Consider the following 15564-nt stretch of genomic DNA (forward strand, 5'->3'; position numbering starts at 1 on the left):
CTTTCCCCTCTCGTTCCTGACTTTCTCCCTCATGTTCTCGCTCCTTCTGCTCCTCATCAGGACCTTGGGAGCTCAGTCCAGTGCGCCAATGTGGGGCTCAGTCACCTTCCCCATCTGTCGCCAGATGGAGGTTCCCTCACGGTCCTGACTTTCTTTCTCATGTTCTCTCTCCTTCTGCTCCTCATCCGGACCTTGGGGGCTCAGTCCGGTGCTCCCATGTGGGGCTCTGTCATTTTCTTCATCTATCGTCAGATGGAGGTTCTATGGTGATATGCAAGAAATTCATCAGTATGGCTATAGGAACTGGCCTTTTCAGGCTCCCTCTCCTCAGCTGCCCAAGGAACTAGCTGGGGGCGTCTCCCTGGAAACCTGGGATCCCCACTAGGGTCAAGTCTCTTGACAACCCTCAGGTAGCTCCTTAAATTAAGATATATGCTTCCCTGCTCCCATATCTACCCTTCCTATATCCCAAGCACCCCATTCCTCTGAGCTCCCCCGGTTCTCCCCTTCACACTTTTCTCTCCCCATCTTCCCTTGGCCCAGTCTTGCCCAACCCTCAAGTTCCCAATTTTGCCTGGCGATCGTGTCTACTTCCAATATCCAGGAGGATTACTATATCTTTTTTTAGGAGTTCACCTTCTTATTATCTTCTCAAGGATCCCAAATTTATAGGCTCAATGTCCTTTAATTATGGCTAGAAACCGACTATGAGTGAGTACATCCCATGTTCATCTTTATGGGTCTGGGTTACCTCACTCAGAATAGTGTTTTCTATTTCCATCCATTTGCATGCAAAATTCAAGATGTCATTGTTTTTTACCGCTGAGTAGTATTCTAGCATGTATATATTCCACAGTTTCTTCATCCATTCTTCCACTGAAGGGCATCTAGGTTGTTTCCAGGATCTGGCTATTACAAATAATGCTGCTATGAAGATAGATGAGCATATGCTTTTGTTGTATGATTGGGCATCTCTTGGGTAGATTCCCAAGAGTGGAATTGCTGGATCCTGGGGTAGGTTGATCCCGAATTTCCTGAGAAACCGCCACACTGCTTTCCAAAGTGGTTGCACAAGTTTGCATTCCCACCAGCAATGGATGAGTGTACCCCTTACCCCACAACCTCTCCAGCAAAGGTTATTATTGGTGTTTTGGATTTTAGCCAATCTGACAGGTGTAAGATGATATCTCAAAGTTGTTTTGATTTGCATTTCCCTGATAGCTAGGGAGGTTGAGCATGACCTTAAGTGTCTTTTGGCCATTCGAACTTCTTCTGTTGAGAATTCTCTGTTCAATTCAGCACCCCATTTTTTAATTGGGTTAATTGGCATTTTGCCGTCTAGTCTCTTGAGTTCCTTATATATTTTAGAGATCAGACCTTTGTCAGTTGCAGGGTTGGTGAAGATCTTTTCCCAGTCAGTAGGCTGCCTTTGTGTCTTAGTGACAATGTCCTTTGCTTTACAGAAGCTGCTCAACTTCAGGAGGTCCCATTTATTCAATGTTGCCCTTAAAGTCTGTGCAGCTGGGGTTATGCGTAGGAAACGGTTCCCTGTGCCCATTTGTTGTAGAGTACTTCCCACTTTCTCCTCTATCAAGCTCAATGTGTTCAAATTAATATTGAGGTCTTTAATCCATTTGGACTTGAGTTTTGTGCATGGTGATAGATATGGATCTACTTTCATTCTTCTACAGGTTGACATCCAGTTATGCCAGCACCATTTGTTGAAGATGCCCTCTTTCTTCCATTGTGTACTTTTGGCTCCTTTATCAAAAATCAGGTGTTCATAGGTTTGTGGTTTAAGATCCGGGTCTTCTATACGATTCCATTGGTCAACTTCTCTGTTTTTATGCCAATACCAAGCTGTTTTCAATACTGTAGCTTTGTAATAGAGTTTGAAGTCAGGGATGGTAATGCCTCCAGAAGAACCTTTATTGTATAAGATTTTTTTGGCTATCCTGGGTTTCTTGTTTTTCCATATAAAGTTGATTATTGTCCTCTCAATCTCTGTGAAGAATTTTAATGGGACCTTGATTGGGATTGCATTGAATCTATAGATTGCTTTTGGAAGAATTGCCATTTTTACTATGTTGATCCTCCCAATCCACGAGCAGGGGAGATCCTTCCATTTTCTGGTATCCTCTTCAATTTCTTTCTTCAAAGACTTAAAGTTCTTGTCAAATAAATCCTTCAGTTCCTTGGTTAGCGATACTCCCAGATATCTTATGCTATTTGTGGCTATTGTGAAAGGTGATACTTCTCTGATTTCCCTCTCTGCTTCCTTATCCTTTGTGTATAAAAGGGCGACTGATTTTTTGGAGTTGATCTTGTAACCTGCCACGTTACTGAAGGAGTTTATCAGCTGTAGGAGTTCTTTGGTGGAGTTTTTGGGGTCGCTTATGTATACTATCATATCATCTGCAAATAATGAAAGTTTAACTTCTTCCTTTCCAAATTGAATCCCCTTGATTCCCTTATGTTGTCTTATTGCTATTGCTAGAACTTCAAGCACTATATTGAAGAGATAAGGAGAGAGTGGACAGCCTTGTCGTGTTCCTGAATTTAGTGGGATAGCCTTGAGTTTCTCTCCATTTAGTTTGATGTTAGCTGTCGGCTTGCTGTAAATAGCTTTTATTATATTTAGGAATGACCCTTGTATCCCTAATCTCTCCAAGACCTTTATCATAAAAGGGTGCTGAATTTTGTCAAATGCTTTTTCAGCATCTAATGAGATGACCATATGGTTTTTTTCCTTCAGTTTATTTATATGATGGATTACATTGATAGATTTTCGTATGTTGAACCAGCCCTGCATCTCTGGGATGAAGCCTACTTGATCGTAATGGATAATTTTTCTAATGTGTTCTTGGATTCGGTTTGCCAGTATTTTATTGAGAATTTTTGCATCAATGTTCATGAGTGAGATTGGCCTGTAATTCTCTTTCTTGGTTGAGTCTTTGTGTGGTTTAGGTATCAGGGTAACTGTAGCTTCATAGAAGGAATTTGGCAGTGACTCTTGCGTTTCTATATTATGAAATACCTTAAGGAGTATAGGTATTAGGTCTTCTTGGAAGTTCTGGTAGAATTCCGCATTGAAACCATCTGGTCCTGGGCTCTTTTTGGTAGGGAGGTTTCTGATAACAGTTTCTAATTCTTCGCGACTAACAGGACGATTTAGAGCATTTACCTGGTCCTGGTTTAACTTTGGTATATGGTATTTATCTAAAAAACTGTCCATTTCTTTTACATTTTCCAATTTTGTGGCATACAGGCTTTTGTAGTAAGATCTAATGATTCTCTGAATTTCCTCTGTGTCTGTGGTTATGTCCCCCTTTTCATTTCTGATCTTATTAATTTGCGTGTTCTCCCTCTGCTGTTTGATTAGTTTGGCTAAGGGTTTGTCAATCTTGTTGATTTTCTCCAAGAACCAGCTTCTTGTTTCATTGATTCTTTGGATTGTTTTCTGTGTTTCTATTTTGTTAATTTCTGCCCTCAATTTGATTATTTCCAGTCTTCTACTTCTCCTAGGTGAGTCTGCTTCTTTTTTTTCCAGAGCTTTCAGGTGTGCTGTTAAGTCACCAATGAGCGCTTTCTCCGTTTTCTTTAAGTGGGCACTTAGGGCTATGAACTTTCCTCTTAGCACTGCTTTCATTGTGTCCCATAGGTTTGAGTATGTTGTGTCTTTGTTTTCATTAAATTCAAGAAAGACTTTAATTTCTTTCTTTATTTCTTCCTTGACCCAGGTGTGGGTCAGTAGTTGACTGTTCAGTTTCCATGAGTTTGTGGGCTTTCTGGGGGTAGCATTGTTGTTGAATTCTAATTTTAATCCATGGTGATCCGATAAGACACAGGTGGTTACTAATATTTTTTTGTAACTGTGGAAGTTTGCTTTGTTACCAAGTATATGGTCAATTTTCGAAAAGGTTCCATGAGCCGCGGAGAAGAAGGTATATTCTTTCCTATTTGGGTGGAATGTTCTATAGATGTCTGTTAAGTCCATTTGGTTCATTACCTCCATTAAGTCTTTCAATTCTCTGTTAGGTTTCTGTCTGATTGACCTGTCCATTGGTGAGAGAGGAGTGTTGAAGTCTCCAACTATTAGTGTGTGTGGTTTGATGGCTGCCTTGAGTTCTAGAAGTGTTTCTTTTACATAAGTGGGAGCTTTTATATTAGGGGCATAGATATTCAGGATTGAGACTTCATTCTGATGGATTTTTCCTGTTATGAGTATAAAGTGTCCCTTTCCATCTCTTCTGATTGATTTTAGTTTGAAGTCAACTTTGTTGGAAATTAGTATGGCCACACCCGCTTGTTTCTTAGGGCCATTTGCTTGATAAACCTTTTCCCAACCCTTTACTCTGAGTAGGTGTCTGTCTTTGTGGTTGAGGTGTGTTTCTTGTAAACAGCAAAATGTTGGATTCTGTTTTCGTATCCAGTCTCTTAGCCTGTGCCTTTTTATAGGTGAATTGAGTCCATTGATATTAAGTGATATTAATGACCAGTGGTTGTTAACTTCAGTCATTTTTAGTAGTAGAGTTTGTGTGTTTCCCTTCTTCTAGTTGTGCTGGTGAAGGGTCGCTAGATGCCTGAGTTATTGTGGGCATTGTTGGACTCCTTGGTTTGTGATTTTCCTTCTATTACTTTCTGCAAGGCTGGATTTGTGGCTGCGTATTGTTTAAATCTGTTTTTGTCCTGGAATATCTTGTTTTCTCCATCAATGGTGAATGCAAGCTTTGCTGGGTATAATAGTCTAGGCTTGCATCCATGTTCCCTAAGTGTCTGTAGCACATCTATCCAAGCTCTTCTGGCTTTCATGGTTTCCATTGAGAAATCAGGTGTAATTCTGATAGGTTTCCCTTTATATGTTACTTGACCATTTTCCTTTGCAGCTCTTAATATCTGTTCTTTATTCTGTATGTTTTGTATATTGTATATACTGTATATTAAGCAAGCATTGCTTTATATTCTGTAATATCAGTAGTTTTATTTTTTGCTTTATTTTTTTAATTTCTTGATCAACTTTTTTACTTTGATCATTCTTCACTACCACAAACTAAGATGCTACTTTCAACATGAGTTTAAAACAATAACTCACATATATATGAATAAATTTAGTTAATATAAGCCTAGCTGCTATTCTTATTGTACTGTTTAGAAATTTTATCTTCAAGTCATTAAATTTATATTTTTTAAAAAAGAGGGTAGTTATTGCTTTGATATAATCAATCTATCTTTGATTGTACTTGATTCTGCTCCACAAGAAGACTTGAGTTTTAATACCCAGCATTGTAAACCTGAACAACATCCATAGCTGAGGAAATTACAGTCCCTAGGGAGGAATTTACTTGCTTAGCTAATTCATCATGGATCCAAGTTGCTTTCTAATTATTTGTCTATACTCAAAGAGCTATGCTATTCTAAGAATTAATAAAAACAACTTTCTCTTTTAGGGAAATCATAGTGAGTCTAAAGAAGAGGTAATCATCAAGGGAAAAGGATGGAAATTATTTAAGAGCTGAAAGATAAAGCAAACTCTTTGAAATGTTACTTTCTAGGCATTCCATATCCAAAGCAGTTATGATCTCACAACAACGGTACTTGTCTGCAAAAGACAAACACAAAACCAAGTCCACAAACAATATATCATAGATCTGAGAAAAAGTCAAGAGGCTCTACTCCTCCATTCTATAGTATTGATTACTGATGAGTTCATGGAAGAAGTAATTTTTTTCTTTTTTATTACTTTATAAATAATACCAATCAAAATTTCCACTTCCTCCCCTCTTCCCACTTCCCTCCTGCTCCTCCACACCCCCTCCAGTCCTGAGAGAGAGCAAGGTACCCTGCACTGTGGGAAGCCCAAGGTCCTCCTCCAGGCTTAGCAAGGTATGCATCCAAATAGAATAGGATTACCAAAAAGCCAGTACATGTAGTAGAGACAAATCTCAGTGCCATTATCAATGGCTTCTCAGTCTGACCCAATTATCAGCCCCATTCAGAGGGTCCAGTTTGATCCCATGCTCGTTCATTCCCAGGTGAGCTGGATTTGGTGAGCTCCCATTAGCTCAGGCGCACTGTCTCACTGTCTCAGTGAGTGGTCCTGACTTCCTTGCTCATATTCTCCCTCCTTCTGCTTTTCAACTGAACCTTGGGAGCTAAGTCCAGTTCTCCAGCGTGGGTCTCTGTCTCTATCTCCATCTGTAGCTGGATGAAGGTTCTATGGTGGTATTCAAGGTCGTCATCAGTCTGACTATGGGACAAGGACAGTTCAGGCACCCTCTCTTCCACTGCCCAGGGTGCTAGCTGGGCATACCCGTGGACTCTTGGGAACCCCTCCAGAGTCAACCATTCCACTTCCCCAAACTCTCCCCAACCCTCCTCTTCTCCCCTCTCTCTCCCCTTCTCCCCTTCCCCTACCACACCCCACTCCCATGCTCCCAACTTTTGCCTGGAGATCTTGTCTGATTCCAATTTCCAGGAGGATCTATATATGTTTTATTCTGGATTCACCTTATTACTTAGCTTCTTTAGGATCACAAACTAAAGGCTCAATGTCCTTTGTTTTTGGCTAGAATACACTAATGAGTGAGTACATACCACGTTCATATTTTTGGGTCTGGGTTATCTTACTCAAGATAGTGTTTTCTATTTCCATCTTTTTGCATGCAAATTCAAGATGTTATTGTTTTTTGTACCACTGAGTAGTACTCTAATGTGTAGATGTGCCACACTTTATTTATCCATTCTTCTATTGAGGGGCATCTAGGTTGTTTCATGGTTCTGGCTATTACAAATAATTCTGCTATGAAAATAGTTGAACAAATAATTTTGTACTATGATTGGACATCTCTTGGGTATATTCCCAAGAGTGGTATTGCTAGATACTGAGGTAGGTTGACTCCCAATTTTCTGAGAAACCAGCACACTTATTTCCAAAGTGGTTGCACAAGTTTGTATTCCCAACAGCAATGGAAGAGTATTCTCCTTACTCTGCATCCTCTCCAGCATAAGATATCATTGGTATTTTTGATTTTAGCCATTCTGACAGGTATGAGATGGTATCTCAAAGATTTGCACTTCCCGGATAGCTAAGAAAGTTGAACATGTCCTTAAGTATCTTTTGGCCCTTTGAAATTCTTCTCTTGAGAATTCTCTGTTCAGTTCAGTACCCCAATTTTAATTGGGTTATTTAGAATTTTAATATCTAGTTTTTTGAGTTCTTTATGTATTTTAGAGATCCAACCTTTGTCTGATGTGGGATTGGTGAAGATCTTCTTCCATTTAGTAAGTTGCCTTTTTGTGTTAATGATTGTGTCCTTTGCTTTACAGAAGCTTCTCAGTTTCAGGAGGTCTCATTTATTCATTGTTGCACTTATTGTCTGTACTACTGGGGTTATAAATATGAAGCAGCCTCCTGTGCTCATGTATTGCAGGCTATTTCCCACTTTATCTTCTATCATGTTCAGTGTGGTAAGATGTATATTGAGGTCTATAATCCATTTGGACTTGAGTTTTGTACATGGTGATAGATATGGATCTATTTTCATTCTTCTACAGGTTGACATCCAGTTATGCCAGCACCATTTGTTAAAGATGCTTTCTTTTTTCCATTGTATAATTTTAGCTTCTTTGACAAAAATAAGGTGTTCTATAGATTCAATGCAATCCCCATCAAATTCCCAACAAAATTCTTCACAGACTTTGAGAACAATAATCAACTTTATATGGAAAAGCAAAAAAACCCAGGATAGACAAAGCAATTCTATACAATAAAGGAACTTCTGGAGGCATTACCATCCCTAACATCAAACTCTATTACAGAGCTACAGTAATGAAAACAGCTTGATATTGACATAAAAAGAGAGACATTGACCAATGGAATTGAATCAAAGACCTGGATATTAATCCACAAACCTATGAACCCAAATCAATGTGCCTCTCTGTGGAGTGAATGGGAGCTGGGGTGAGGTGTTAGGTGGAAGGAAGAGGAAGAGGTAAGTAGAAACTGGGATTGGTATGTAAAATAAAAGATTGTTTGTTTTCTGTTTAAATAAATAAATAAATAAATACTAAAATAAAAATTATTTGGTTTAATTAGACATATGGTTCACTAATACAGTGATAGAGTGTTTAAGATGTACCAGGTCTAGGGTTCAACCCTCAACACTATGGAAGGAAGGCAGAAGAAAAAAATACATAAAGAGTGCAAAGTGAGTGAGTATGCAGATATGTGTGTGTGTATGTGTGTATGGGAGAGAGAGAGAAAGAGAGAGTGAGAAAGAAAAAGAGAGAGAATATCTTTTTTATATTTATACACTTTCAGTCAATGGTGACACCATCCACTATTGTAGGAAAGCCTTTTGTTCATTTCCCAGCTGCCCATACTCCCAAAGTAATCACACAGAAACTGTATTAATTAAATTACTGCTTAGCCCATTAGATCTAGCTTCTTATTTCCTAACTCTTTTTTTTTCTTTTTTCTTTTTTTGGTTTTTCGAGACAGGGTTTCTCTGCAGCTTTTTTAGAGCCTGTCCTGGAACTAGCTCTTGTAGACCAGGCTGGCCTTGAACTCACAGAGATCCGCCTACCTCTGCCTCCCGAGTGCTGGGATTAAAGACATGCGCCACCTCCGCCCGGCTCTTATTTCCTAACTCTTATATCTTAATTTAACCCATCTCCATTAATCTGTGAATCATCATAAGGTCAGTGGCCTACCAGCAAAATTTCAGTGTGTCTGTCTCCAGTGGAGGTTCTATGGCTTCTTCCTGACTCTGCTTTCTTCCTCCAAGCATTCAGTTTAGTTATCCCTGCCTAGCTAAGTTCTGCCCTGCTGTAGGTTCAAAGCTATAGGTTTAAAGCAGTTTCTTTATTCATTAATGGTAATCACAGCATACAGAGGGGAATCTCATATCATCTCCCCCTTTCTTTTAAAATAAAAAGGATGTTTTGCCGGGCGGTGGTGGCGCATGCCTTTAATCCCAGCACTCGGGAGGCAGAGGCAGGCGGATCTCTGTGAGTTTGAGGCCAGCCTGATCTACAAGAGCTAGTTGCAGGACAGGCTCTAAAAAAAAGCTGCAGAGAAACCCTGTCTCGAAAAACCAAAAAAAGAAAAAAAATTAAAAAAAAAAATAAAAAGGATGTTTTAACTTTAACATAGTAAAATTACATATAACAAAACAGGTATCAAACCAGAATTACAGTTACAATATTTATATCTACTTTATCTTTTATCATAACTAAGGAAAACTATAACTACAACTATAAATTCTTCAACTCCATCAAGGACTCCAGGAGGATATAATATTACCTAAGTAAACAGGCAGTGCATTGCAAGCAACATCCAAAACTCTAGAATTGACAGAGATATCTCACTGTCTTGACTGGCACTCAAAGTTCTTCTGTATCATTGGGACTTCTTTATTCAGTCTACTGGTCCATAGTATCCAGCAGACTTTCAAAGAAGCAGGAAATTTCAAAGACAGGACAGTTTGCCAGTTACTTTCTTCTGTATCCTGCAGAATGTTTCACAGACTCTTTCATGAAGCAGGAAGCTGAAGGATTGTCTCACCTTTAGGCAAGTTCAGCAATTATTTCTCTGTGGGTTATGCATGTCCAGTTAAGCAATCCAGACAAAAGCAGTTTCTTGTCCAAATGACCAGCAAACTGCATAAGGAGCCTCTTGGATGTCCACCATCCTCTTGAAGTAGACTGGTGCTGCTAGGAGCATATATGTCTCACTGTCATAAAAAGCCCTTTGTTCTTAAAACATTTTAAATGCCATGTTCTGAATATCTCTGAAAGATTTGAAGAATACCTATTTAACTGAAATATATCTCTGAACATCTAGAAACCTGAGTACGAGCTTGACTATTATAGATGATTATTTATTAACATATATTTTTAATTATACATTACACTTTAAATGAGCTAGAAAAACATAATACCTTAATCAAGAGCAGAAATATGCATCAATAGACCAAGATACATACTAACACAAACCATTCATTTCTATATCATATCCCTCTTCAAATGTAAACAAACATATGTAAACAATATTTGGTACTTTGGACATAGTTCTCTCCAAACTGCTTTCTGCTGTTTGCTGGGTGATGTAATTTTTTGGGGGTGTTCACAGTGACCTTTCAGTGGATCTTGGTCCATCAAACCACATTAGTCTGGAAGGATTCCACAGGTTCTCATCCACTGTGGAAACAAAACAAACCCTCCTTTTCAAAGCAACATATCCTTAGACCCAAATTTTGAAGATAAGATACTTTTAAAGTATATATGTTGGTTACTTAGCTCCTTCACAGTCAAAAAAAAATCAAAGAAAACACAATAATATACACAATCCATACTCTCTATGTATATTCCATCTTTATATAACTTTTACTTTTCTGCAAGTTTAATATTTATTTTATTATCTTTATTCCTTTATTCTTTTTCTTCTCTCTCCCAAGTCTCTGTAAAGTTTTTAAATACACTGTGTCTTATTTAGAAATTTTTTATGTCTGTATCTGTCCTATTTTGTATCTGTAATTCTTTTTTGTCCAGGAGCATTTTTTAAAATATTAAGCAGGAACTAAGGCTGCTATATCTTTTAGCTCTGCCCAGTCAAACATGGTGGGGCAGATGTCTGTTTAGCATGAGCCATGCTCACAGCCTCGTTTTCAGGCATTTAGCACATCTATGTAGCTATTAAGTAAGTTGTAGCAGTCAGCTCACAAACCCCATTTAAATGTTTGGTAGCTGGACCTCATCAAAGTTCATACTAGCTGCAAGGCCCCTGAAGCTGCAGCCATTTCAAAACCACATGGCTTTTTTTTTCCTACTGCTACTTAATCAGGAAGGCCTCTCATAAGAGAGCTGCAGCAAGCTGCCAGGTGAAAAAATGTGGTGAAACTTTGTTGGTTTGTGTCTAGCTTTCTCAGGTTTATTTTGGATATAGTCGACCACATTGGTGTGCCAATTTGTTGTAGGAAGGCTGATTGTTCATTTTCTGGCTGCTCAGACTACCAGAATAATCACCCCAAACTGTATCAGTTAAATTACTGCTTGCTCCATTAGCTCTAGTTTCTTATTTGCTAACTCTTACATCTTAACCCATCTCCATTAATCTATGAATCACCAATAGGTCGTGGCCCCTAACAACAAAATTTCAGCATGTCTGTCTCTGGTGGAGGTTTCATGGCTTCCTCCTGAATCTGCCTTCTTCCTCCCAGCACTCAGTTTAGTTTTCGTCACCTAGCTATAATATATATATATATATATATATATATATATATATATATATATATATATATATATATATGGTAGTTCTGTCCTACTATAGGTCCAAAGCAGTTTCTTTATTCATTAATATTAACCACAGCATACAGAAAGGAATCCCACATAAATCCACTGAGATACTCTTGCCATATTATATTATTTACCCCCTCACCATACACACAAGTCATGTTTATTCAGTGTGCAATAAACAGACCATACCATTCAGCCTATCATATAAGTGCTGCAGCATTGTGTTTTGTTTAATCTGTTGGGAATCTAGTTTAATTTCATTTAAAATAAATGCAGAACTGAAATATTTGCTCATCATTTCAAATACTTGTTGACTATATAAGCTTATATTATATTGCTTCTTGGTATTTTGGCTAAGATCAAGTGTAAACTTATTTTATTCCTATCCATGCTCCTAGTATAGTTTGGTTATGAATTTCTTATACATATGCAATTGGCATCCAATATTCCATTTATAGCACAATGGCAAAATTTTTACCTTTAGTCCATATAGCACATTTTGTCTGTTTAATTTTCCTTTTCTTGTGCTGTACACAACATAAAAAGTCTTCTTACTATAATCTTGTGCAATTATAGATAACACTAGTAGCCTATATATTTTATCAAATTCAATGATAACTATAATTATCTATAAATAAAATATTTTTGTCAAGATTCACACTTATAAATATCATTATAAATATTATTGTGTGCTTCTTAAGTATATAATGCAGTATGAATGTGACCAAATATTTCACATATGTTGTTGAAACATCAATGGCAAACTTACACACTCAATTCATACATTTTATGTTTTGCCCTCATGTTCTTTTCCTTCTGTAAAGTTTTAAAAAAATTTGAGATCTAAAAAGACATCACTAGTTATAGTGAATGGAGATCATATAGAAGGAAGAAACCTCCAATTCTTCTTGAACAGAATATCTCATGCAATGCAATGGAGTCCTTACTTAAACTGCAACAAATATGCATAGTAATTGATGAATATATATAGTATGTGATAAACACATTGAAACCATCAAATTCTCAAAATGGCAATTTCTGTGAAGCTCATACAAATCTAAAAAACAATCTATGTTTTACTGATATGTCATCAATTTGGATGAGAAAATTTATATTTTTTAGAAACTTAGAATGTAAATTATATCAAAATTAAAATTGTTTAAGATATTTATTTTGTCATATTTTTTTAATTTAAAATAACTATCTATTGAACAAAGCCTTTTTATAGTAGAGTATATAATATTACCCTCAGCTTTATTTTTACATTTCTAATTTCTTGTTTAAAGATAATTCTATTAAGTTGCCCTGGCTAGCCTTGATCTTAGTCTACAACTTAGGCAGATTCTGAACATATGGCTGTCCTAGTTCAACCTTCATGTGTTTTTATAGCATCTTTATGAATACATTGGATTGAGTTGTAGAGGTAAAGCTTTGAAAAGAATGCATACTTGACTGCTATCTTTCTTAAGAAAGGCATTGGTTATTATATTTTTAAGATGAAAAAGACTTGGGGAACACTTTAAGAGTTGCATATTGCAGTGATTTTTACACTTTTTGAGATATACTCTTTTAGGCTTAGGTTGAAAGTAGTACCATGTAACAAGAGTAGAGACATGCCTGAATTAGCCCTGTGGTGACAGTTCTCTGATCATTTGACAAATCTTGGCCCAGGGAGTTACAATTTAACAAGTGAAGTAGTAAATATAGAATATTCCTTTGAAACATGAAATCCCTGTAGAACAGGATTTATAAGAAATCTGAAGGAAATTTACATTTCAACACATTGTTCATTTCTATTTCCCACTGAGGACTTGCACAGAACAATTGCCCTTTTGAGAGTGCTTTGCTGTAGTAAGAGTCAGTGGCAAAAATTTCCTGCTGCTAAGCCACATTACCAGAGCATGTTGAAAGGACAGTCGTGCACACCAAAGTCACTTTGTTAAATAACACTTTCTAAATTTTGATGCTGTGGGGAAAAATAGAAACTTTAAGTTTAGTAACTCAAAGCACAGCCCCTTCATGGATTCTGTTTTCTATTTATATGGTTCATTGGGTCATTTAAGAAACCTTTTATCTTTTCTTAATATATAACACAAATAAAATAACTTGTATAGACACATTAAAAGTTATAATAAAAAGGAGTGCTGAGAAATTACATATATGCAAACAATGTAAACTTCATAAAATGTATACGTCAAAATTAAAAATGGATAATATTATGGGGTGGGACATCTTTATTTAAAAAGTGAATATTTTATCAAATGTTGATACATTAATCTATGCTATTTGCATCTAATCCATCATTTATCATATTTTTCATTTTGTATTTTTTCTAATTCTGCTGTTATACTAATCCCAGCTTTCCCTTTCTACTCTCTCTCTTTCCTTCTCTAATGCAATACCCACTAAGTCAATTTAATATGTCCATATGTTCATGGATGGGGGACGATCTAGTAGAGTAGCATGGTAGCCTCTCAGAGTCTGCATGCTTAAAGAAAATTGATGTCTCCTGTCTAATAGCTATGAATTGCTAGGAGCTCCTAAGATATAACTGGAATTCATGAGCTTCTCCTTCAGTCAGTTCATGATTTTGACTGGCTTGATATTATAGGAATCTCAGACATTGTTTATAGATACAAAAAAAATCTATCAATATGTTTAAAATGGATTTTCTCAGAAAAATAATTTGAACTTTTTAAAATGTATTCTTTGGCCAAAAATTATGCAAATAATTTACATATATCAATTGCTATTTTCTCACAAACGCAATAATGGAAGTTTGATTTTTCTCTCAGTATGAGTAACTTTCAACTTATAATCTTTACCATGTTAAAGTCTCAGTTTACATGTCTATAAAACATTATTTGCATTAGAGAAATTACCTCTTTTAAAAGACCCAACAAATGTTCTAAATGCACTTTATAAATCTTCCCATTTTATAAATCATAGTTTAAAAAATAACAAACGTAACTAGCTGTTATTCACACACTCCAAAATGCTTTCTAAATTTCAGGTAATTTTCAGCTTTATTTTGTTGGAATCTTTTAATGAATGTAGAAATAGTTGGACAGCGTTTTGTTACATTATTTAAAAAATTATTAGTTCTTTCCAAGTTCTTTCTGACTGAGCAGATAACATGTACCTATTCATATCTCATGTTTTATACTTAATTATAAAGGATCATGTCACTATCCAATATAGGATGAAAATGCTTACCTATGGAAACAATTGCACAATTTTATTCATTATTTTAATACATAAATCTTGAGATATATTTATAATACATAAATACTGAAACTAACATATATATTCACAAACAAAGGGGAATTATTGGTGCATATGTATATAATTTGTATACCATTAACACACATGAAAATTCAGACATATAGTCAGTAAAATTTGTTGCCTTTGAAGCATAAATATGATCTTCTTCCACCAACTGAGGTTCCTTCACTCTTTCTATCTCCTTTTCTACAAAGATCTCTGAGAGTGTTGTGGTATATATGTTCTTTTTACAAGTAAGCATTTCACAATCACAGTCTCCTATTCTTTTTATGTGGACAAGTTATGTGTTACTGTAAAATAAATCACAATTTATTTCAATCAGAACTTTCATAGATGAAGTATGAGAGATGCAATAATCAATGGGTATAATGCCATCAGGAGTCAGTTTAATATCATGTCCATTAAGCAGCATCATAATAGTAGAGTACTTTTTAAAGTCTTATAAGATGTCTATAAGGTTCTTAGTCTGATAGTAGTGGCCGGTATGAATTTTATCTTGTGGATTGGTATTTGGATTCAATCCGAAAATGATTAGTTACCCCCATGAGATTCATAGCAATATTGCAACAATGTGGAGAATGCTCTTGTACACTAAAGATTTGTTATTCATATTGGTTTAATAAACCACTGATTGGCCAGTTGTCAGGCAGGAAATATCGGCAGGACAACCAGGCTAGGAGAATTCTGGGAAAAAGAAAGGCCGGGAGTCAGTCAGTCATCAGTCAGATGCAGAAAAAGCAAAATCAGAATACTGCACTGAAGAAAGCTACTAATCAATGTGACTAAGCATAGACAGGAATTATGAAATAATTTAACTTGGAAGAGCTGGTTAATAATAAGTCTGAACTATAGGCTAAACAGTTTATAATTAATAGAATCCTCTGTGTGTTTCTTTGGGAGTAAATGGTTGCAAGATTTGGCAGTACCAAAGCTTCCATTTACAAATGCTGCCCAAACATTTGGCAAGAATTTCCACATCAAGCA

Source organism: Arvicola amphibius, chromosome 12 (assembly GCF_903992535.2).
Source record: "Arvicola amphibius chromosome 12, mArvAmp1.2, whole genome shotgun sequence".
Classification (NCBI taxonomy): Eukaryota; Metazoa; Chordata; class Mammalia; order Rodentia; family Cricetidae; genus Arvicola; species Arvicola amphibius.